We start from the raw sequence: 24795 nt of genomic DNA, 5'->3' as shown, positions 1-24795 counted from the left end.
AGATTGACTTGAGTTAGATTGTTGGGGTTTCCTGAATGTTTCTTTAATTAATACAAATAACTGACCTTGTTTTAAAAAGGTAGGACTAGTTCTCTGATTAAACGGGAACTCCCTTATGGGAGATGGTAAGAATTCATTATTCGGGTTAAATTCGATTTCATTTTCTCCCTGGGGCAGAGTCCATTTTTTCAGCGATAGAAAAGAGGAGTGAAAGAGTGTGGTCTGAGAGCACGTCCCTTTGTGCGATGAGCTCACTGAGCTGATGGAAGAGAGCCCGGGAGCTTCTGCTTTCTCCTTCTACTATATGGTCAAGAGCAAGGACCTCTGATTTTTCATCATTCTTTTCTATCATTAGTTGCTAGGAAGAAAGAAGATGTTTCAGGGTGGAAAACTGCAAATGAGAGGGAGGAGTGTGTTTTGATTAGAGATGAGAAAGCTGAGAGGGGACTTGATTACCGTCTTTAAGTTTATGAGAATTTTATCGAGCTATGTATTGGAAAAGCTGTTGATTAAAGATAGAAGCCTGAGAACTTGAGTCTAGACTGATTGATGTCCTGAGGTTCCTGTGGTACGTGTCCCATTTATCAACAAATGACCTGGAAGTTACCTGACTGTACAAGTCCTTTCTGAAAGTGGGCAGCTATTACTGGGTAAGCCTGTTGCCTGATTAGGTTAGGTTGTCCTGTGGGCCATGTCTACAATTTTTGGAGTTCTGCCTGAACTTGGAAATGTACTTAGTTTGAATTATGATATATTTAGGGGAGTTCATTGGAATTTATACTATGGTTAGCTCACAAAAAATTTTTTGCATTAAAAAGATCGGTGTTTGTGGTTCAGCAAGTTTGTTGGTTTTGATTTTGCTTTTGGTTGTGTGTGTGTGTGTGTGTGTGTGTGTGTGTGTGTGTGTGTATGTGTTCCCTCCCCTTGGGCTAGTTATATTTTGGATTAGTTAATAGTTTTAGAATATTTTGGTAAAAAAAAAATAACTACAAAAGCAAATGAAAAAGAGTGAAGATGGTTTAAGGGACTTCTGAGACACCAATCAAGGACAAAAGAGAGAGAAAGAGACAAAAAGCTTATTCAAAGAAATAAGGGCTAAAAACTTCCCTAACCTTGCAAAAGAAACAGATATCAGATCCTGGAAACCCGATGTGTACCAAATAAGATAAATCTAAAGAGACCCATATTGAGACACATAATTAAATTGTCAGAAGTTAAAGACAAGGAGGTAATCTGAAAGCAGCAAGAGAAAAATCAACCTGTTATGTACAAGGGATCCCCAGAAGAATATTAGGGGATTTTTTAAACAGACACCTTGCAGGCCAGAAGGGCGTAGGATGACATATACTAAATGTGGAAAGAATAAAACTGCCAATCAAAAATACTCTATTCATTAAGTTGTCCTTCAGAATTGGAGAGATGAAGAGTTTTCCAGAGAAACAAAAGTTGAAGGTGTTCGTCACCAGTAGAGCAGCCTTACAAGAAATGTTAAAGGGACTTCTTTATGCTGAAACCAAATGGAATATTATTTGTTTAATTGAAACTCATTTAAAAGTATAGATGCTATGCAGACTATTTTATTTCTAAAACAGTGGGTTCAGGTTTCTGGGCATTGCTGAGAAAGACACTATTCTGGATTGCGTGGTGGCAGTTATTTCTTCAATCAAGAAGTGCAAGAATGTCAGTCTTATTGGACACGTGAGGGGGTTCCTCCTGCTCTGCTGTCAGTGACATGGCTTGTTCAGAACCTGGTGGAAACCAGCTTGCCATGATCTGGCCTGCAGACATTGAGTTACCCTCAGCCAAGTCTTGTGTTGGAGTCTACCCTGGGCTGAACCTCAAGAATAAAGGAAAGGCACCTCATCCCATAGCATCGCCTGAGGCAGCAGACTGGTATTTTGGCAAAACGGGTTACGATGAATTGACTTCAATTTTGCTGTGCAAGGACTGCAGAGATGTTCTGCAGCTCTCCGTGAAGTTAAATAACAGTGAGGAGGAGTCTGAGCTTAGTGGAGTTGGGATGGAGCAGCCTGATAAGAACCATTTCTGGAGTATGGATGTCAGGAGGTGGGACCCAAAAGGAGCTGGCCAGGTGCTTGAATTGTGCTTCCAGGGTACTAATCAGTTTCTAAGCCTAAACAAAGGACATCCACGGGTATGATCTTCACACACCGCTCAGCTTGTTTTAATTCATGGCTGTGGCCATGAATGCACAGGTGTTGACAGTGATACACTTCCAAAGTAACTATTGTCCTATGTTGAAAGGGAACTCTGTGTCTGACCCACATGACATCAGCTTATTCCAGGATGGGAGGCTGGAGAGTTTACCAAAACTGGTATCATCACGTTTGTTCTCCACAAGGCCTTGCGTTCCATGGGTCCCATTGGTGTCCATGAAGGCTTTTCCTTGATCTCTTATATCAGCAAGAGTGGTACTAATGTGAGACTGATGAACATACGCAAATCTGATGTAAGTTACCCAGACGCACTGTCTCTGGAGCAGCCAGGGTCAAGGCTGGAGCGCTGATCAACTTTGAGATTTTCTCCCCTGCTCAGTGCCATGAGTGGTATTTTTGGAGACAGCTCTCATGCAGTGTGTTTAGCTTCATCTTGACGGCATCAGCAATTCCTATGGCTCTTTCAGCCTCCTTTTCTAAGACAAGATTGCCTACTGGAGCTGTCGGGAACAAATTGTTGTTTCAACTCTCTTAAATCTGATGGGAAACAGGTACAGATGGTTTCTTCTGGACGGTTTATTCAGAAGTGTTTTAGATTTACTACTAAGGGCATTGCTAACTGTACCTTTAACCTAAAGCTGTTCCACTCACGTAATATAATTTAAATTACTTTAAATCAGCTGGTTCGTGATGATAAGCAACCCGCCACAATTGCTTGGCAAATTGGTAGTCAAATGCCTGAGTGAAGCCATGTGGGCCGGTGTAAATTTCTGTTCTTCTTTGGGGTTTACAAGGGCGCCACGATCTCTGTTTCTCCTGAAATGTGTGTGGAAGGACCAATCAGATGGCTCAGGAACATGGTACCAATGTATTTCTTTTATGGATCACCTCCAAACTTGCTTGGAGAACGGAAAAGCCTGATTGACAGCTCTTGGATTGTTTACATGTTGTGAAACCAACATGTAGAAGAACTGCTCTGTAAGAGTATCTGAGACTTGAGCTGGCTCAGTACCATAACAAGGAGAACCAGTCTCTTTAATCTGTGCAGAAGTTAGTCTTATTTATCGTCGCGTCCAGCATGACAAGAGCAGTGGGAAGCGAGGAGAGAGGCACAAGGCTAAGAAAGACAATAGACAAGAGTAGAGTGCAAGCAGGGCCAAGGGACTGCAGCCTCAAGGACTGAGCCCCGATCGGCCAACGCATGGCTTTTATTAGTTAGGTGTGGAAGTGCAAGAAGTAAAGCATGTCAATCTCAAGATCTGTGAATTCCATACATTACAATAGGAAATGGATTTAAGACAATCACCCTTGCCTGCAGGCAGCAGGACCTTAAGTCTCAGGATAAGTACTTCCCCAAGGGACAAAACCTGTATGCATATGAATAGATGGAGAGCACATCACTGAGTCACTTCCCCTGCAGGTTGTGGGAAGGAATGCAGCCACAGAGGCTCTCCTTAGCCGGGGGGAAGGTGGGGGGTGCCCATCTCTATCGACCCCGTGAGTTCCCCAGATGGTCCCCACATGGCTGTGTCTGGCTTGGGTTGCCCCTTCCCACCCTCCCATGGGGAGTCATACCCATCTTTGACTAGCCAGCCATCTTTATGGGGCCAAACTGGGAGACATAAGGTGTAAGCACAAAGGTGAAGCAAAGTCCCTGAAAGGATCCGTCTCACAGACTCTCCTTTCTTTAGGGGCAGGTACGAGGAGACAGACGGGTAGGCTGCTGCCTGGCAAAAATTTATAGTCTTATTTCTTGTGGGTTGGAGTTAGCATTGGATTAAACATAAACTCAAATTTTAGCTAGTTATTGTAGTAAATTCAGGACTTTCTTATATTTGTTGGACAACAAAGCACATTACTGAATCAATGCCACAGAAATTTTGTAGATCTAACTTCAGCTTCAGTGAACATGTGCCTGTTTTGATTTACACAAAGCTCCTAAGAACACATTAAGACACTGTGAGGCAAATGGTTTGATACTTCTCGCTTATGTTGACTAAGTAACAATAAGAAGGCTTTTCATGAATTAAATTTGGATTTAACGATGATGTTCAACATCTAAACGGTGAAACTATCGATCATATTAGTTATGTTGAGTTTTACTGATTTTTTTCATCACATTTATACTTTTGCTCTTTATTTTCTGCTTTTTAAGACTAATTTGGGCTTTCTTTCACACATTTGGTTACACTTTACTTACTTCCTTGTTCTTAGAACCTTCACAAATTCTTGCCATTTGTCAGTTGCATTTATCTCTACTTTGTTCCTTTGCATTTTGTCCTTCTTACAAGGCACTCTTCAGCAGCTAGAGTATAAAGATGATCATAATTGCCATGCTTTTTACTTTCTATTGACTCTGCCCTGTGAAATTGCACTGCTTCTTTTAAAAAATTATAAATTCGTCATAAGGGAAGGACTGGGGAGAAAATGCATATCCAGCTTAGCCATGTACAGGATCAGATGGTGGTGACTGTTACTGATGTCTTCTGTAGTTGCCAGGGAGCTTTCTTATTGGCACCTACATAATCTGATGTGTTTACTGTTGTCTTGATACTTAGGAGATCAGCAAAGTGCCTTGTTTCTAGCCTCTCACTCAGCTCATGAACAAAGAAAGGCAGACTTCATGTCCAGAGAATAATCAAAGAAGCTTTATGTGACGGATTGAAATGTTCAGTACCAAAGCCAAGTTAGAAAATTCTTCATTGTTTCAGCTTGAATAACCAAAATCTCAATCTACTCAGTGACACTGGGTTGAATAACTGGGACGTATAAGAGGGAGCCTTGTGTCTTCCATGTGGCTATGAAATAAAGCCTTGAGACTGAGTTGAAGGGCTGATAAATAAAAGTTTCTAATCTATGAGCCTGTGATTCTTAAACCTGAGGCAGACGTGCGCTTGGCTCTGTGTGTGGCTTATTTTCCCCACATTAAGTGGCAATGTGCCTTCCAGTCACAGTTGACATCAGCTAGGAACACATTCAATGCGTGAACATGAAAGCCACCAAAACTATAATTTATTAAAAATATTATTAAAGATAGTAATCTAGGATATGTCTGAGTTCGCCTACCCTCAGGGAATTTTTATTCAAAAGACATGCTCATTACTTTATACTGGTTATTTAAATTCTGACATGTGGAAATTCTTAGTCCTTTACTGCAATATTTCCTATTCATATATTTAATCCTGTAAAAGCTAGATTGAGATCAAGTGGTTTCTGATTGAATATATTTCAATATCCCTAGCCTTTTAGTATTGGCAGGCATTTATTAGGGGTACAAACTATAACTACTTATACAGTAAATTATTTGTTGAAACATCAGGGATGCTAAGTTACGCATGTTACACATTTAAGTGAGCTCAACTGCGACATAAGAATTAAGATTACTCAAGGAATAAGTCATTTTTTTTCTGAGGCTTATCGTTCTTTCAGGTACATTTTGGTAGTTGATTGGTGTCTTAGCTTAGGCTGCCATAACGAAGTATCACAGACTGTGTGACTTAAACAACATGAGTTTGTTTTCTCATATTTCTAGAGGATGGAAGTCTGAGATCAAGGTCTCAGCTGATCTGGTTTCTGGTGAGAGCTCTTTTCCCAGCCTTGTTTCTATGTCCTTGTTTCTTTGGTGTCTGTAATTAGCGGGTGGGGTGTGGGACAGTGGGAAGTTGGTAGCGGGGAGCCAGAGAGTTCTCTGGTATCTCTACTTCTAAGGACACTAATCCTATCAGATCAGGGCCCCTCCCTTATGACTTCATTTAACCTTAATTATTTCCTTAAAAGCCCCATCTCCAAATACAGCCTCACTGAAGGTTAGGGTTTCAGCATATGAATTAGGGGGTGGGTGGGGACATAGACAGAAGGCAAGCTACTCTTACTTTATGGCAGCTGGATGGAACTTTCACATATCTTTGGGAGAAGTAGCTTATGAGATACTGTTGTAATTGATATTTCAATGATAAACATAAACATATCACAGATTAATATGAAGTTGCTTTCATGATTTTTAGCCATTTACACCTAATGGAGTAATATTAATATGATTCTTTCATTGTATGTGAGCTAATCAACTTTAAAAAACATTACTGTGTGATTTATTCCCATTACACTCCTAATAACCATTTGTTAAGCACTTAGCATGTGCCATGTGCTGGTTAAAAATTTTATATTTATTAATCTGGACTGTATTGGGTAGGTAGTATTTTACCCTTTATAGTGATCTAGAGAAGTGAATGACTCACCAAGTTCATGAGGTTTGTTCTGTCAGAGGCCTCATTTTATCTCTCTTTGGCTATCTCAGAGGTTGTGCCCTTTTCTTACATCACCTCATCTCATAATATAGTGTTATATGTCCACGGATGTAACGGAACCAAAAGAGGTACTGCCTTGGGTTTCCTCTATCTTGGGATTCTGGCTTATATCATCTTGTTATTAACTTATAAAAATAAGAACATTCTATTCAACACATGACCAATACTGAAACCCCTACCTATTGAAATTCAAGAATAATGAAAAAAAAACCCATATAAATATATATTTCAAGGAACCACCTTGAGAGCAGTAGCCTGCATACAACTTAAATGATAACGCATCAAAGTAACTCAGGTCAGGCTTATTTTTGCAGGGCAAGCTGGAGCTTGGCCTGAATGCCTTGACAGTCCTATTCAAGTAGACCTGATCGTAAAATTTCAGTGCTTTATGTTTTACTTGCGTTAGTGCAGACTAATGACTTCTTAAAATTTAAGTCAGTTCCCTCTGGTATCTGGTGATGTTTCAGGGCCAAAACGCTGTATGTAGTAGGGGAATTCACATCAGGATTTACCAGCAGTTATGTGTCAAGCAAGAAGTGTCAAATGAACTTCATAAAAGCATGGAGTCAGCAGATGCCAGAGCAAATGCTGGCCCCTGGGCATGAATGTGGACTTCTGAAATGTAGGGCAGCTTTAAGGAAGTGGGAAGATAAAAATAAATTAGAGAAGGACTGGCTCCCATGCCTGCCCCAGGCTGGCTCTCTGTAGCCTTGGCTGTATTAACTGATGACAGTGCAGTGCCACCTCCTTGGTTTCCATTAATATCAACTTGGTCAAGATCTTATTAGTCCATTTTCTTTTGTTTCATAATCTAGTACTTTCTACAGAAAAGCTTGATCTTGTGCCAGCTGACAAAGAAAAATGTTTACAAGATCTATCTCCATTATTACAAAGAACTGCAAAGGAAGGGTGAATTCCACAGTAAGATATCACTTCACACACATTAGGACGGCTACAAGTGTAAAAAAAGATGTAAAAAAGACAAATTATAACAAGTGTTGGCAAAGGTGTAGAGCAATTGGAACTCTCATATACTCTTGGTAGGAATGGAAAATGGTGCAGCTGCTTTGGAACAGTCTGGAAGTTCCTTAAATGGTTAAACATGGACTTACCATATGATCCAGCAGTTCTACTTGGAGGTGTATACCCCAGAGAAATGGAATCACATGCCCTCACAAACATGTGTACATAAATATTCTAGCAGCATTATTTCTTTTTTTTTCAAGTTTATTGGGGTGACAATTGTGAATAAAATTACATAGATTTCAGATGTACAATTCTGTATTACATCATCTATAAATCCCGTTGTGTGTTCACCATCCAGAGTCAGTTCTCCTTCCATCACCATATATTTGATCCCCTTTACCCTCATCTCCCACCCCTTTCCCCCTTTACCCTCTGATAACCACTACACTATTGTCTGTGTCTATGAGTTTCTGTTTCTCATTTGTTTGTCTTGTTCTTTTGTTCTTTTTGGTTTATATACCACATATCAGTGAAATCACATGGTTCTCTGCTTTTTCTGTCTGACTTATTTCGCTCAGCATCATACTCTTAAGATCCATCCATGTTGTCACAAATGTTCCTATATCATCTTTTCTTACCGCCGAATAGTATTCCATTGTGTACATATACCACAACTTCTTTATCCATTCATCTATCGAAGGACACTTTGGTTGTTTCCATGTCTTGGCCACCGTAAACAAAGCTGCAATGAACATTGGAGCACACGTGTCTTTATGTATAAATGTTTTCAGATTTTTTGGGTAGATACCCAGGAGAGGGATTGCTGGGTCATATGGTAATTCTATTTGTAATTTTTTGAGGAACCTCCACACTGCCTTCCATAACGGCTGCACCAGTCTGCATTCCCACCAACAGTGTATGAGGGTTCCTTTTTCTCCACAGCCTCTCCAACACTTGTTACTATTTGTCTTGTTGATGATAGCCATTCTGACTGGGGTGAGGTGATATCTCATTGTGGTTTTTATTTGCATTTCTCTGATGATTAGTGATGTTGAGCATTTTTTCATATGTCTATTTGCCATTTGTAAGTCCTCTTTGGAGAAATGTCTCTTCAGGTCCTCTGCCCATTTTTCAATTGGGTTGTTTGTTTTTTTGGTGTTGAGTTTCATGAGTTCCTTGTATATTTTGGATATTAGCCCCTTATCGGAGGCACTGTTTGCAAAAACCTTCTCCCATTCAGATGGTTGCCTCTTTATTTTGTCGATGGTTTCTTTTGCTGTGCAGAAGCTTTTAAGTTTCATATAGTCCCATTCATTTATTTTAGCTTTTACTTCCCTTGCCTTTGGAGTCAAATTCATATTTTCATTGTCATTTGTTTCTATGTATCTTTTGATCTCTCCTCTAATTTCTTCTTTGACCCGGTCATTCTTTAAAAGTATGTTGTTTAATCTCCATGTATTTGTGTTTTCTCCTGCTTTCTTTTTGCAGTTGATATCCAATTTCAAAGCCTTGTGATCAGAGAATATGCTTGGTATGATTTCAATCTTAAATTTGCTGAGGCTGATTTTATGTCCCAATATATGGTCTATCCTTGAGAATGTTCTATGCACACTAGAAAAAAATGTGTAGTCTGATGTCTTAGGATGAAGTGCTCTATATATATCAATTATGTCCATTTCATCTAATGTGTCATTTAGGGCTGCTATTTCGTTTATTTTCTGTTTGGATGATCTATCCATAAATGTCAATGATGTATTTCACTCCCCTAGTATAATTGTGTTTTGGTCAATTTCTCCCTTAAGTCTGTTAGTAGTTGTTTGGTATATTTCGGTGCTCCCTGATTGGGGGCATAAATATTGACGACTGTTATGTCTTCTTGTTGTATAGTCCCCTTTACCATTATGAAATGTCCATCTTTGTCTCTTGTTACCTTTTTCACACTGAAGTCTGTTTCATCTGATATCATTATGGCTACGCCTGATTTTCCCTGGATACCATTTGCTTGGAGTGTCAATTTCCACCCTTTCACTTTGAGTCTGTGCTTGTCCTTGTAGCTGAGATGTGTCTCTTGGAGACAGCGTATGGTTGGGTTTAGTTTTTTGATCCAATCTGCTACTCTGTGCCTTTTTATTGGTGAGTTCAGTCCATTTACATTTAGGGTGATTATTTATATGTGAAGATTTCCTGTCATTCTATCTTTAGTTTTCTGGTAAGGCTGTGTCTCCATTGTTTCTTTGCCTTTTTGTTGTTGTCTATTATTTCTGTGTGGTGGTATTCTATGATGTTTCCCTCTGTTTCTTCTTTTATTACAGTATATATTTCAGTTCTGGATTTTTTTTTGAGTGGTTACCCTTAAGTTTATGTAAAAGAAAGTTTGATATTTATAGTATTCCATTTTCTTCAGCACGCTTACTTTCTCCATTCCTATATTCTGGTTCAGGCCTTTACTCTCCCCCTTCTTATGTTTTGGTTGCCACAAATTGTCCCTGTTGATGGTGGTTTCAGAACAGCAAATATTCTGTTCTTTTGATCTGACACCGCTACTGTTCCGCTTCTAGCACTAGGCAGGTGGGGGCGGGGCGAGCTCTGGGATGTTGGGGAGGGGGCAGCTAGTCTCAGTGCCTCAGGATTCCATTCTCTGCTCGGCAGTGAGGGCTTAAACCACCATTTTCAGCCTTCTTCCCTCAGTCTTTTCTCCGAGGTCTTTGCATGAGCATTGGGTTCAGCGGTGTTATATGCTGTCCCCTCAGTCCTGTGGGCCATAAATGGAGCCCTAGCAGTCCGAGTTCTTCCCTCTCCCGCAGCTGCGGTAGCTCCGGGAAGCAGCGAGCTCGGAGCACTGAGCTAGGTCTGCGTCCTGCGCCCCCGCGGCTCCGTCTCCGCACTTCTCCCTTCCCTCCTCCCCAGCTCTTGCGATTCACCCACCTTTAGGTGAGTTCATTAGTGGGCCTCTTCGTCTTGCCTGTCTGCTGTGCAGGGAGTCTTTGTGGAATTATAGTTGTTAGAGTTGTTGTAAATTCCAGGGGAGCTTTACAAAGGCTCACCTCATGCCGCCATTTTGATGATGTCTCAGCAGCATTATTTATAATAGCCAAATAGGGGAAACAACTGAAATGCCCAACTGATAAAAGGATAAATAAAATGTGGTCCATCCATACAATGGAATGTTGTTCTGTATTTAAAAAGAACGAAGTGCTGATACATACCACAACATGGATAAAAGTTGAAAAAAATTATGCTAAGTGAAAGAATCCAGTTTGAAAAGATGACATATTACATGATTCCATTTATATGAAACGTCCAGAATAGGCACAATGTAGAGACAGAAAGTAGATTAGCTGTTGCCAAGGGCAGGTGGGATGGAGGAGTGGGAGGTGGTGGCTAAAATGTATGAGGTTTTTTTTAGGAGGCGAAAATATTCTGAAATTAATTATGATGATGGTTGTCAAACTGTGAATATTCTAAAAACTATTGAATTGCACACATTGAATTGCACATTAAGTAGGTGAATTGTATGGTATGTGAATTATATCTCAATAAAACATTATATATTTTTTTAATTAAAAAGGTGGATTTGGAAGTGAGAGTCAATAAATTGATAATTGACACAAATCTCAAAACACTTTGGATGAAAATGTAGCCATTTTACTATGTTAAATTTGACAGGTTTTTTTTGTTGTTGTTGTTTTTTTTTTTTTTCTTTTTTTTTTGCAAGAAGCTGGTAAAAATATCTGAAGGCCAGAGAGGTTAGGTGAGTTGCTCAGAACATGGTTTTCGTGAATCCCAATTTATTGTTTGTTGTACAAGACAACATTATTTCAAGAGAGTCTTTAGGAAAGAATTCTAACAACTCCTGTCTTTCTAGAGAGAGGTGCTCTCTGAGAAGTGTGTAGCAGAACTTATTTATCTCTGACTTGGAGGTGTTAGAGGGGCAATGTATCAAACAGTTTATTAAGGTGAAAAACGCAGGTCTGAGAGTGAACGTGGCTTCAAGTCCAGCTATGAAAAACAGCTGGTTGGAAAATACATTACCAGTCTGAAGATGAGAGGACTGTTGATGGAACGTAGGTAGCATTTTGAATGAAATTACCAAGTTGTTGAGTTTTGATAAATATAGACTCCTTTCTTAATACAAGAGAAAAATCATTTCTTAGACGCACTACTATTGTAGTGCCTTACGTTTTAAACTTCTAAGACATAAATCAGTACAGACACAGTCTGGATCATGCTTCAAATAGCTTTTCTCTGTGATAATTCAAATCCAAGCATGTTTAGTTGTAAAGTTTATGTTCATCTGTAGATGATTTGTAATGTTTTTCTCATTTCCATTGTATTTTAACACAGTCTCTTTCTTCTATCACTTCTATTTTGATAAACCATATGGCATATACTGTAGTAATGTTGTTCTAAATACATTGATTGTAGTTGTATTTAAAGAGAGCACTTGTTTTCTTGAACAACAGAAATATAACTAACAAAGTTTTTATTATATTTTGGAGGTTAACTTTTCTGAAAAGATCAGGAATGTAGAAATTTTATTTTTACCTTCAAAGGAAGAAAATATATACATTTCATATTAATGGAAAGAGATATCTATTTTAAAACAATTTTTACATTTTTAAATGGTTTCAAATATACTGAAGGTTTCAGTGTATCCTCTAATGTTATCTTTTTAACTGATTATAATTTTTAGAGTTTGAATATTCCTCTGCAATGGAACAAGTCTTATGCCATATTAATAAAAGATTCAGAAATATTAAAATAAAAATTTTGGGTTCTATCATAGCTAATACACCAAAAAATTTTAAAATTCAATAAAAATATTAGGCTGCTTTGTAATCTTGTCATGTGAGCTGTTGTTTGATCAGGAGAGTAATGTTATAAAAGGTGGGAGCTCCTAGGTCTGTCAGAAGAGTGATGGAGAGGTTTTCATTCCCATTATTTGAGGCCAGCTCTGCCTCCTTTATCCAGCCCATAGGCTCCTGAATAAGGACTGCGTCAACTGCTAGACTGGTGACTGTACTGAGAGACCAAGGAATGATTTTTCTGAATCAAATTGAATAACAAAGTCCAGTTAATAAATGCTTCCAGATCTTTGGAAAGCTGGCAGAAAGCCCTCTACATAGGTGTTTAAAATTTAAATTACCTGTTTCTGAACAAAAGGGGAGGGGGGGAACCATGAAATCACATCAATGTATGTGCCTGGCAGTTCAAGTTACTTATAAATGTAGGAGCTTTCAAGTTTTAATGAAACACACTTAGTGCGTATGCTTTGATGAGAAAATTTTGCAGCTAGTTCTACAAAGATAACCTGAAAGGTGAAGTTTGCTAAAAGAAAGGACATCAAAAGCTGAAACAGATTTTCTCTCGTGTCCACTTTGCTGTTATTGGCATTTTCTTGCTCTCCTAGCTGAAGCAGAGTGGATTTGTCCTGTGCTGGTGGCACCACCTGGGAAGTGAAATGGCTCTGAGGACACTTTGCTTGTAGGCTGCAGACAGGAAGGGGAGCACATGAAAGAATAAGTTCACCTGCACTATTACCCCAGCAATGGGAGACCAGCAGATGTCAGCATAAAGATACAGTGCCTGCTGATTTCCATCTCACCTCGCTGAAAAGACTGGGTCCTGTTGCTCATAGAAAGCAGAGCAACTGGAGCTTCCTCCCCCTCCCAAAGGCCTAATTCCCCCCCTAGGGACGTAGCAGCACTTACAGCTACTGATGGAGGAATTATTTCATGCCCTTGGAAACCCCGTGTCCCCACTCCCATATATAGGCCACATCCCCACTCTCAGGATTCTATTCTACACTTCTGGAGTAGCATCTTGGATTTTGCACTTTCATTATAATAACATCTTTGAATCATTCTCATGAGCAGCCAGGGTTGAGAACTGATGTCTGAAAGGAGTAATAACAAATATATGACTTTTGCTTCCTTGCATACTTGTTTTATCTAAGTGTGTCCTTAGATTCTACTCTTTTTCCTGAAATCTATTTGTTCATTTATTGAGTCAGTGATTCGTCTATTAATTCACCTATAATTTACTGAGTCTACTATGCCCCAGGAATTGTGCTAAGGAGGGTACCCTTAGCTGGTAGGGAAGATAAATAAGAAACAAGTATTTCGTAACAGGTGGCAGCTATGATAGAGAGAAACTCAGCAATGAGGAGGAGCTCTTAAGCTAAGGAACACAGTTATGGCGTGACTAAAATATCAATGGGGAGAAGAGGGCAGGGAGAGTAAGCTTGGACCCGCACGGATGCTCCTGTCTTTGGTGCTGAACCATCTCTCCACCTGTGAGGGTCAGGAGTTTTTCCCAACACCTGGCTTCTGATGTTTTCTCTACCACGTCTGCCACTAATTCTGAACCAGATGAGGAGAGAGGGTAGATAAATTGGAGGAACCCAGATATAAGCAGATTAAAGAGTTTGTTGAAGGGCCAGCCACTGAGTTGCTGACTCAGTGATGTGGCAATTTGGGGAAGTAGGGAGTAGAAATTTCAAATAATTAATTCCCAAGAAGAAAGTTTCTCTTTTGGAAAAGTAAGCTCTCCAATACTTTCTGCAATACTATACTTATGAAAGCAGAGGCTTTCCAGAAGTGTTAACAATCTGACATTAGTCCTGAAATACACCTCTAGGGGTAGAGGGTGTGAGAGGCACTCAGGGAGAGAAAGCATTATTAATTTTTTTTTAAATGAACTTGTTCACGGACCTACATATGAAGGTCCGACAATTAAGTTCGTGAACCCATCCTAGAAAAAGTGCAACATACCTCTCTGCTGAATATCACTAGTCACCTTCAAAGTACTCCCCTTGGGAAGCTATGCACTGTCGCCAGCACCTAGTCCACACTTCAAAGCAATTTTGGAACTCTTTTTCTGGAATGGCCATCAGAGCTGTTGTCGTATTACCCTTGATGTCCTAAATGTCATCAAAATGTCTTCCTTTCAATAGTTCCTTTATCTTCAGGTAAAGAATGAAGTCATTGGGGGCCAGATCGGGTGAGTAGGGAGGGTGTTCCAATACAGTTATTTGTTTACTGGCTCAAAACTCCTCACAGACAGTGCCATGTGAGCTGGTGCATTGTCATGATGCAAGAGCCATGAATTGTTGGTGAAAAGTTCAGGTTGTCTAACTTTTTCATGCAGCCTTTTCAGCACTTCCAAATAGTAAATTTGGTTAACAGTTTGTCCAGTTAGTTGGTACAAATTAATAATGAATAATCCCTCTGATATCAAAACAGGTTAGCAACATCATTGCAACAAGTTCACAAACTTAATTGTCAGACCTCATATAATTTAATATAGTGGAAACATACAGTGTGATGATACACTATAATGGTGAAGGTGTAGCTAGGAGTTATATCATTATATAAATGTCCCAAAGGTGACGGTTGTAGTAATCACTTAGATACAGGCTGATCAGAAGCCGGACCTTCAGGTAGCAGCTGAGAAAGTGTATAGTTAAGACCCTCGCAGGAAGAAACTGGGAGATGGGCATTTTTCTCTTCTCCATCTGTGTCTGGAAACATAGCTGCAAGGGGGTGCTCCTGCACCCATGAAGGGCAGTTTCTTTGTTTGCTACAGTCCTATGGGACTCATAAATGCAGCCTTATTGATCTACATTTATTTAGGTGATCTGGGGGCTTGTCCCAACTTGGGTGGCCACTGAAAACACTGAGGTTCCAGTTATAGAAACTTCTTCTAAGTGGATACTGGTGACTTGGAGTGGGTTAGAGGGAGAAGGTGAGAGAAGTATCCCCTGGCTTTCCTGGTCCCTAGGGGCTGCTGAATTAAAAGCCTGATCCTCAGCAGCAGCTTTGAAAGTATGCAAACACACATTTTTCAGAGAGGGCCCTGGGAGATGGGTGACTCACCTGTTCCTTCCGGGTGAGGCTGGGGGTAGCTTCAGTCAATGAGTGCTCCTGCAACATTAAGAATTGCTGTATGCTTGTGGGTCTCATGGATATGCACCTCATTGGCTTTCAAGCATAGATGTTTTGGGGGCTCATCTCTCAGGTGCAGGTTTTAAAAGTTAGGGTGCCAGATACAGAGTCCAAACCCTTCACTCCTCAGGGTGAAGCTAGGAGTTGGGAGTTTCTTCCCAATTGTATGGCACTGTGCTGGAGGTAGGGTTTATGGTGAGACAGCATGTCAGCTTTTCCTCTCTGTTTCGATGTGCGTATTTTCTCATTTGTCTCGTGTAGGAGTCACTCAGTTTCTGGATTTCTTATAGAGGGAGTTGCTCCCTTGTACCTCCCACAGTGTTTTGTGGGAGGAAGGGAGCCCAGGAGCCTCCTATGTCACATTTTGGGTGACTCTTCAGTCCCAATTGTCTCTCAAATGTTTTGTTAAGTTCACTTGTTAGTTTAGGTTGGTTATTTTAGTATCATGAATAAATGGGTTTTTAATATGGTTTATATGTTATTATTTTTATTGTTGCTCATATTGCCCCATATTTGGACAGTGGGAGCCTCTTCAAGTTGACTTGATGTGTTGTCAAATTACTGCATTTTAAAATCATTTAAAGTAATTTGTGTGGTTAAGTCACCAATTTGATACACAGATGACTTCATTTGTTTCACTTTGCTTTTGATATTTAGGGATTGCTTTATTTTTACTTTGATTTGTTTTAAAATTATGTAAAATATTTATGTGAGTCCAAAGTCAAGTTTATAACACATGTTATATTCAAGAAAATTTAGTTCCTATCTCTGGCCCTTCCCTCACCCTACAGATAATCCTTTAATGTATTTTATAGCTTATTCTGTAACAGTGTGTATATGAATGAGAGTATATATATATATATATATTTTTATTTTTATATTGTCCCTTTTTTAGATAGATACTATATTGTACTCTTCCCTGTCTTGCTTTTAGTCAGTTAACATTATATTTTGATGATCACTTCATAGTTGTGTAATGAAGTAATTCACATTCTTTTTTTTTTATAGCTGTGTGAGCTGTAATAGGACATTTAACTTATAATCTGTTTCATAGTTTGTAACAAATACTTTTACATTTATATAGAATAGATTCTGTTCTCTGCAACTGTACCCAAACCAATAAAATACCCTTGAAAAATCTCTCAAATGTACACTAAGAGACATAAAAAAAAATGTTCATAGAAGCATTGTTTGTAATGGCAAAACCTGGAAACAACCAAAATATCCATCAGTGGTAGAAAGGATAAATGTAGGCTGGTATAGTCATATAATAGAATACTGCAATAGTGAAAATTAGTGAACCTTAGTAGTGTGCATTTAGCATGGATGAATCTCACAAATATAATATCAAGCCAAAAAAGCAAGTTGCAAAACATGTATGATATCATTTATAAAGAGATAAAAATATGCAAAATTAAACCATATATTGCACAGAGATACAGTGCTAAAGCCCTAACTAAAAGGAAGGGAATGTAAACAGAGTCTTTAAAATGGTGAAATACCAAAGGAAATGGAATGGGTAAGCTGGTGGGGGGGCGGTGAGTGAGGTTAGGGAGGAGCCCACAGAGCATTCCAAAAGGCAGGCAATGTTCATTTCTTAAGACAAGTGTGGGATGCATCAGTTTTTTTCTTTTGGCTTATGAGTCCTTTTAACTCATACCCGTGTTATAACTATTTTGTATTTATTCAATATTTATTATATTTTCTAAAGAATTATACATCTAGTGGGAGTGTATAGAGACCAAGAATAAGCATCTGTAAGATGAATGAAAAAGTTAACTGACATGATTCTGTGAATGGTTATTCATGGCTTGGGATAAAGATTTCAGAGCCAGAATCATGCATATAAAATGGTAGCAACAATGTGCTCTGGAAAACTGTACTCGATGACGGTAAAAGTGACTCAAGTATTGGAGAAGATGATGATGTCAAAGGTACAGATGAATAATTTGAATACATTTTCAATGGAATGTGAGAGTGGAAAATATCAATATTGCTAAATTAAAAGACATTTAAATAATATGTGACTTAAGTATATACATATGCATATGTATATATGCAGTTAGGTTAGAAATGAAATATTATCAGCAGGTAGACATTTGACGATTTCCTATACATCTGTCATGTTTGTGTATCCAAGTTGACCAAAAATCTCAGTAGGGTACCTCCTTCCCCTGATGTAAGCGTAGAGTGGTGTTGTGTTTGTGAGAGGAATCAGTCCTTCTCTCCCTCTTCCCCTCCTCTTACAATCAGCCAAAGCTTACTTTCGTGGTAGTTGTCATTATTTTTAAATGATGCGTCTTGTTTTGTCACTTAACTGTTTGTCCTCTGAAGCTAACTGAAGAACATAGGCGCCTGGAACTGGCTGAACCCAAGGGCCAGGATATGGATTTGAGTAGTGGAAAAGGAACCTCAAAGTCCACATGCTTTTGGGGGGCTGCGGAGGCTCTTGGAGGTCCTGCATGCACGGCTTTTGAAAGGGCTACTTTTACTTCCACAATGTGAGAAGGCACTGGAAGGTCTTCTGAGCGCTGCTCAAAATCATCTAGGTCACTCTAGTCCTTAGTTTTGTGTTCCCAAACTCTTGGCTGCCTTCCCGTCCTAGTGCTATGCATTTTCACAGGATATATTTTTAGACTACTAATTTTCTTTGCTCATTTTTTATTTACGCTTTATTTCAGCATTTCTATTTTTTACTCTTGTTAAAATTTATTGGGGTGACAATGGTTAGTAAAATTTGGGACCAAAATGGGTGGATCTTGAGATTATTATACTAAGGGAAATACGGTTATTTCAATATTTCTATGTTTACTTCTTTTTCTTTGTCTCTTATCCACTTGACAGATTTATCAACTTCCTTTTTCTTTTTATCATTTTCTGTGGGGCTCAACTGATTTTTTTTTACCTTCTCAGATATTATTGTGAAGCCTCTGGATTACTTAGACAGGTCCTCATGGAGTGTCATAGATTCTTGATAAATATCTGGTGACAAAAAAAGATATGTTACTAAAACCACCATCCTAACTACATATTATAGCTGTGTTATTCAGACACTGTATTACTAGGCACCTCCTGCTAAGTAGGAAACTCTTGTTTGGTCATTTAACTTACAATTTTAAATTGTACAATTCTAATTTTTTAAGTTTAAGAAGCAAGACTCTCCCAATTTCCACTTGCCCAAAAGGAAACTGGGAGAGCCTTGCTTCTTAATGTGAGAAAAAGGCATGTTAAAAATACATGCAATACAAAATATTGATGTAGCTAAGCTCTTGGATTCATTGTTCCATGGATTTCTAAAACTAGAGCTGATAGTAGTAGTAGGTGTGTACCAATGGGACATCTGTTCTGGTTGGTTGGGCTTCTAGTCTAAGTGATCAGGACCCACTCCCTACCAAATGTTAAAGATTTTGATTATCATATCTGCCAAAGATGCTATAAACTCGTGACACACAGGGTTTGATATAGAAACTGGAATAGAATATAAAACAGTTTAAACAAATTTCAGTGGCAGGTAATTTCCAGGATGAAACACCAATCCTTCTAAAGAGCTAAAGCTACCCCAACAGAAGGAAGGGTCATGACCACTTACTGCTTCTTGAGTTTTTCCTCTCAGGTCACTTCTCATGACTGGCCAAATTTAAAGCACTCATAAATACAGAAAACAGATGGGAGTTTGCCAGGGGGAAAGAGGACTGAAGGGTGGGTGAGAGAGGTGAAGAGGGTCAATTGTACGGTGATAGATAGTAACTAGGCTTTTGGGGGTGATCACTCTGCAATGTATACAGATGGTGAATTATAATGTGGTATACCTGGCATTATCTATATATTAAAAAAATATTCAGAATGTGATGCAATAAGTACAGAATAATTTCTGCATATTTAAGGACACTCATGTATACATTATATACCTTAGACTAGCCCTGCTGCATTGCAAATACAACTTTCCAACAGAAAAATTATATACTGAGTTATATACCTTAAAATGTTTCCATTTTAGAATGCTACCTTTTTTTTTTCTGATTAAGCTTGGACCTTTCATTTAAAAAAACTCTACAATGTTTGGAAATATAGACTTTCTAAGGGTAGCACTCTTACAAATAATAAATGTATAAAGAGCAAATTGTCTGCATAACAGAGGAGGTGCAATTCCTCTGGCTGGTAGATGTTACTACTGTGAATTCAGAACTCTGAGGCAGGATCTCCCGACCAGCCTCGAGGGTTAGTGAGGTTCTCAGGGAGAATGAGAGCAGAGGTGTGTAGAGGCCCAGAGGGTGACTTAGGACACCAGTGCAATCTCATTTCATGATAGGGTGACTTAATGTAGAACCATTGTGAATATCTGATATTTTCTCAATTGGTTTCCTGGACAGAAAGCTCACATTTGGAGGCCATCTGATTCAGAAACACATATTTGGCAATGCTTGCTGCTTGGCAAGTATTGTAGTTAAAACTTAGATTGTGGCAGAAAGGTAAATGAAGAGAAAAGAGGAAGAAAAACTGGAAAAGAAATATGAACATAAAATGAAAAGAGGAGACATAGAAACTGACAAGGTAAGAGGAAGAAGGATCAGAAGATTGAGATGGTAGAGAAGGGCTGAGAGGAGGGAACAACCACCAAGGACGTTATTTTTAAGAAATAATATGAAAGACTAATGGGTTAGTGTGGGGACAGAGCCAGGAGTGCAGTTTCCAGGCTCTCGGCCTCACGTGCAAAGGTGCTGGCTCAGGTAGTAAATGGCCATAAACTGTGATTGGATGGCCATCAGCTGTAACCCTTGAGCCACTGGTCACTAATATAACTGCCACAGCTGCGTTGGGGAGTCGAGTCGAGGAGAGTCATCGGTCGGTTGGCAGAAAAGTGGACAGCAGGTTGCAGCCTCCAGGGAGACTATATAGTGGTATGACTCCCCTACCTATGGCTTCGCGGGTGTTCCTTTTTGGCCTTACCATATCCTGTGTTCTTGTGTGGGGAGCAGGAGCTGACACTCCACAGGCTGCCCCATGTGACAGTTGGAAAGAAAACAAGGGACTAAACAGTGATAGGTGCACTGTGAGGTCAGTGGAGCATTTGGGCAGATGTGAGGTACAGGGAATGAAGAATATGGATGGGATTTCCCAAGGATGATGTTCCTAATATTTACTGTCTTAGCAGGGAGGCTGATTCTGAGATTCCACAGAAGCAGAAACAGAAGCTGGGTCCAAGGAGAGCCAAGTCAAAGTTGAAAGGACAGAGGCCACATAGGAAATGGGTTAGTCTCAGAAAATGACTTAGAGGCAGTGAGTAAAGGAGGGTCCTGGAACAAGATGCACAGTTGGATGGTGAGAAAAGACACACAGAGAGCCTGCCCCAGCTAGAGAGCCTCTTGTGTACTCCCATGGGGTCAGAAATGAAATTCAAGCGTAGAGCTGAGCCTGCATTTGAAAGCAGCTAACTAGGTGGGAAATGTGGGGCCTGATGTCAGAGTATCGTCAGATGGTCTTCCATCATTGCTGTTCTTCCTGGAAATTGGGTGTTGATCCCAACTGAAATAAGTCCACTGGAAACGTCTCAACACTAAAATGAAATTTAAAAATCGTTGGCTTGACCATGTAAGTGTAGTATTAGTTAAGAGTAAATGACTCTAGTGATTTAATTATATAATTAAGAATCTGTATTTTAAGAAATTTAGGACCAACTAAGGCAGTAAATGAACGTGAACCTTTAAAATTGTGTGAAATTCTGAGCAACTCTACACTCTACCGAACTCTTGTCTTAAGGAAAAACGGGTAATATTTAGAGTGCAGGCTGAAGGTACAAATTTCAATGAGCAAGTTTTAAATCAGACCAACAGCCATGTGTCAGGGGAGGCTATGCTAGTGTAATTTGGAGTTTTAAAGGACGCAGAAACTGATGACTATCTTCAAAGATGTTGGATACACATTGAACCAGCGGTTCATCTCTTATAAATGTTTACAGGTGTTTCAAAAGGCAAGATAGATGGTGGAGGATTTTTTATGACCCTTTTATCTCAGAAGTTCTCTGAGAAATATTGTTCACGGATAGGTCTGTCTCACAGAGAGCTCAGAAAAAATATAGACTGGTAAAGAACATTTATTGTTTTTATGATTTTCAACATTGATTGGGGTGAGATTAACCATTTTTTGTTCATTTTTAGAAAATTTCTTGCTTCCTCATACAAAATCGTTTTGTCTTATACATAGTAGATACTTGTTATTAACCAAGGTCTTCCAAAAAGAGAGAATTGATGTTTGTTGCTTTTGAGCAACTCCCATATAAAGACAGGTTAAATTTTTGGGAGAAGATTTTGTGAACCAGAAAAGTAGAGATAAGAAAAGCATTCCTTACTGTTTCTTAAAATTTCTTAAGAAATTTTTCTTGAAAATTCCTCATCACAGAACACTTTCCCCAAAACCACCTTGCCTAAGGACACTTAGCACTTCCTCTCTCAAAGCTGTTGACTCAAACTTGTTCTCCAGTCACTTGAAAATCTCTCATTTTCCCCATCTTCCATTATCCTAAGCATAGACCTCTAGATGTTCTCCCTCCTGAACCCCATCCCTTGAAAGAGACATTTACACATAACAGAGCTCTTGATTTAGGGCATCCCCCTTCCCTCCAAAAAAATAGAACAATATATCCAAGAGCAACCAATGATGATATGATTAGGTTTTTGTTTTTGCTTGAGAGAAAGGACCCCTTTTCTTTCCCAGTTAGACATCTGCTCAGTCTCTGGATGCCTTAGACTCATCTGTAGGATTCTAACACTCATTTATCACTCCACAAATATTCACCTGGGGATACTGTGCTTCTTTCTAAATATGTATAGACTCCTGTTAAAGCTGAGAGAAATCATAGAATCACTCTATATAAGAATGCTCCAAATAGATTTTTCTCTGAAGAAAATTAAGTCTTAAGTCAACGAAATATACTTTCTTCAAATGAGAAGAATGGGGATGTGGTATCCATACAACCCAATCACTGACAAATCACTGTGTCCCCACATGCCCATTTTCTGCCCCTTCCTCACCTTCCTGTTAGCCCACTCTCTGTACAACTATTTGGTAAACACTCTCGAGTGAAAATGTTATTGGTGTTCTATATTACCTCTCTCAGGAACATCTGCAGTCTTAAAGAGGATACTTGAAAAGAGCAATGATTAACCAAAAGGAATAGCAAGCAGGTAACAGTAAATTTACCTCCTCTGTCAAAGGACAAGCAGAGACCGAAATAGTTTGGAGTGAGGTAAGCAGCAAAGTCCATCCTAGTTTTTCCCCCCTAAATTTTCCAAATTTCTTGAAGAAGACTATGTACGGGCGTTCCAATGGTTATAGAAGAATTTCTATATATCTAACTAGAAATTAGAAGATATCCTTTCAAGGTGAAGCTTAGGTTTGGCAAAGTTTCAAGTTCAGGTTCTCTGTACTGTCCACATTCAATTTGATGAACTATTTACATACTTTCCATCTCACACTCTTTTAATGTTATATTTTATTTTAAAATTTCAGCTGTATCTTTCACCAAACTGGCATGGGTGGAAGGAGCTACTTACCTTCAAACTATTTTGAAAATCTCATATATACACTAAAGGAGCCCGTGAATCAGGGAGTGAGTTCTGGAGTCTTCTCAAATTGTGAGAAATTTTCTTCTTAAGTTGCAGAACTTTTTCATCATGCTGACTTGCAATGAAAGTTTGATAGTCAAGTCTCTGAATATTACTGGAAGCAGAATACTCATTATATTGAAATGAATAGAAATAGCATATCATTCACATGCAAATATACAACTGAATTTCCAGTGAGTTTTTCTAAGTTGTGATATTTTTTGATACGTTCTAAAAATGTTTCTCCTTAAGAAAGGGTCACATTCTTTCCAAAAAAAGGAAGATACGTTTTATTAAGAGAGTCACATAATTTGCAGAACTCATTTGGTGAGTGTAGAAAGGGAATATCAAAAATCTGTGTGTGTCTACTTTTATACTTTACCCTTGAGAAAATTAAAACGATATGCAACTTCTGAACAACAGTGAGTATTACCATCTGTTATTGCAGACAGATGTAGTCAATAAACTTGTGCTTTTGGCTGACTGATTTTTAAAAACATTTGTCTTCTAAACCCACATTGTTTTTTGAAGAGCCTTCTGTGGTATTACACTAGAAAGCCAAATTTCTATTTAAAATATTTTCATATGTGATCTGGATAAAGGAAAACAAGAACATGTGTATCAGAATTGCATATAATACTGAACTGGTTGAGTGTGAAAAACTATGTTAATTGTACTGATACTTTGTGATATTAGAACAAAATTTAAATAAAAATTGAGAAATTAGAAAAGTAGTCACACACAAAAAAGGATAGAATTTGACACAAGAAGTTCATCACTTGTTTGATGCCCACACCTTGTTCTTTATGAGCCCAACTGTCCCCACAGCCCCGAGAGGGCTTCTTACTCTTATGTGACAGTGACCCTTGTCCACAGCTGATTGGAATGAAAGTTGAACACTTTCCAGGACTGCCTAGAAGGGGAGCAGTTGGACTTCTGGTACCATCAGCAGCTGAGCATCTCCTGGGGAGGACTTTTGGAGTCCAAAGACTTGCACCTTTGGCTGTTCTGGATGATGTTGCTAATCTCTTTGCTGTGTGTCTTGGCTGTGCTCTGTGTCCTGCCTATGGATAACATTTTTCTTTTCTTTTTTTTTTTTTAGAGATCATTTCATAATTATTTGAGACAACTGAATTGGAATAACTGTGAGGATAACTTAATAATGGGTCATCCAGATGGGGGCCTGGAACATAACACATTTAAGTCAGTTGTTCAGCAATGAGGAAACACTGATGGCTTCTAATCATGGTGTTATGTCACTGAATTTGAATGTTTAGCAAAATAATACAAGATATTTCCTGGTAAGGGCACTATTTTCAAAGTTGGACTGTGGTAACTTCTCTATTGTGAAATTCATTATTTCTTTTTAATCTAATATTTTTTATTAGTTTCCAGTGGACAAAACAATGTAATAGTTAGACATTTATCATTTATTATGAATAACTTCTTTGATATACTTAAATCCAGTCTGTTCCTAAACTATGGAAATCTGAGACAACTATTGACATTTGTCAAAATGGTATCAATTTTATTCATATTTTTATTTCTGTTCTGTTCAGGTTTTCTGAAAGCTATACCATAAAGTAGTACGGGGATTCAATATTTTCAAATTGTCTTTCGAATATTCAAGAAATAGATAATTCTTTTTTTAGGTTTTATTATTATTATTATTATTATCATTATTATTATTATTTAACTAAATTTATGGGATGATATTTGTTAATAAAATTACATAGGTTTCAATTGTACATTTCTATAATATATCGTCTATATATTGTATTGTGTGTTCACCACCCAAAGT

At 38.7% G+C, this 24795-nt stretch overlaps 1 long non-coding RNA gene across 2 annotated transcripts in view; it reads left to right on the top strand.

The window, feature by feature from the left end:
- The first annotated feature begins 453 nt into the window (after positions 1–453).
- Positions 454–24795, top strand: part of LOC141570035 (uncharacterized) — a 73760-nt gene continuing 49418 nt past the window's right edge. For both annotated transcript variants that reach the window (XR_012493777.1, XR_012493776.1), the window contains exon 1: positions 454–650. This is a non-coding gene — a long non-coding RNA (uncharacterized LOC141570035). The remainder of the gene's footprint in view (positions 651–24795) is intronic.

This window comes from Rhinolophus sinicus, linkage group LG02 (assembly GCF_036562045.2).
Source record: "Rhinolophus sinicus isolate RSC01 linkage group LG02, ASM3656204v1, whole genome shotgun sequence".
Taxonomy (NCBI): domain Eukaryota; kingdom Metazoa; phylum Chordata; class Mammalia; order Chiroptera; family Rhinolophidae; genus Rhinolophus; species Rhinolophus sinicus.
The sequence above is the reverse complement of the archived record's forward strand: the minus strand, read 5'-3'. Positions and strand labels throughout refer to the sequence as shown.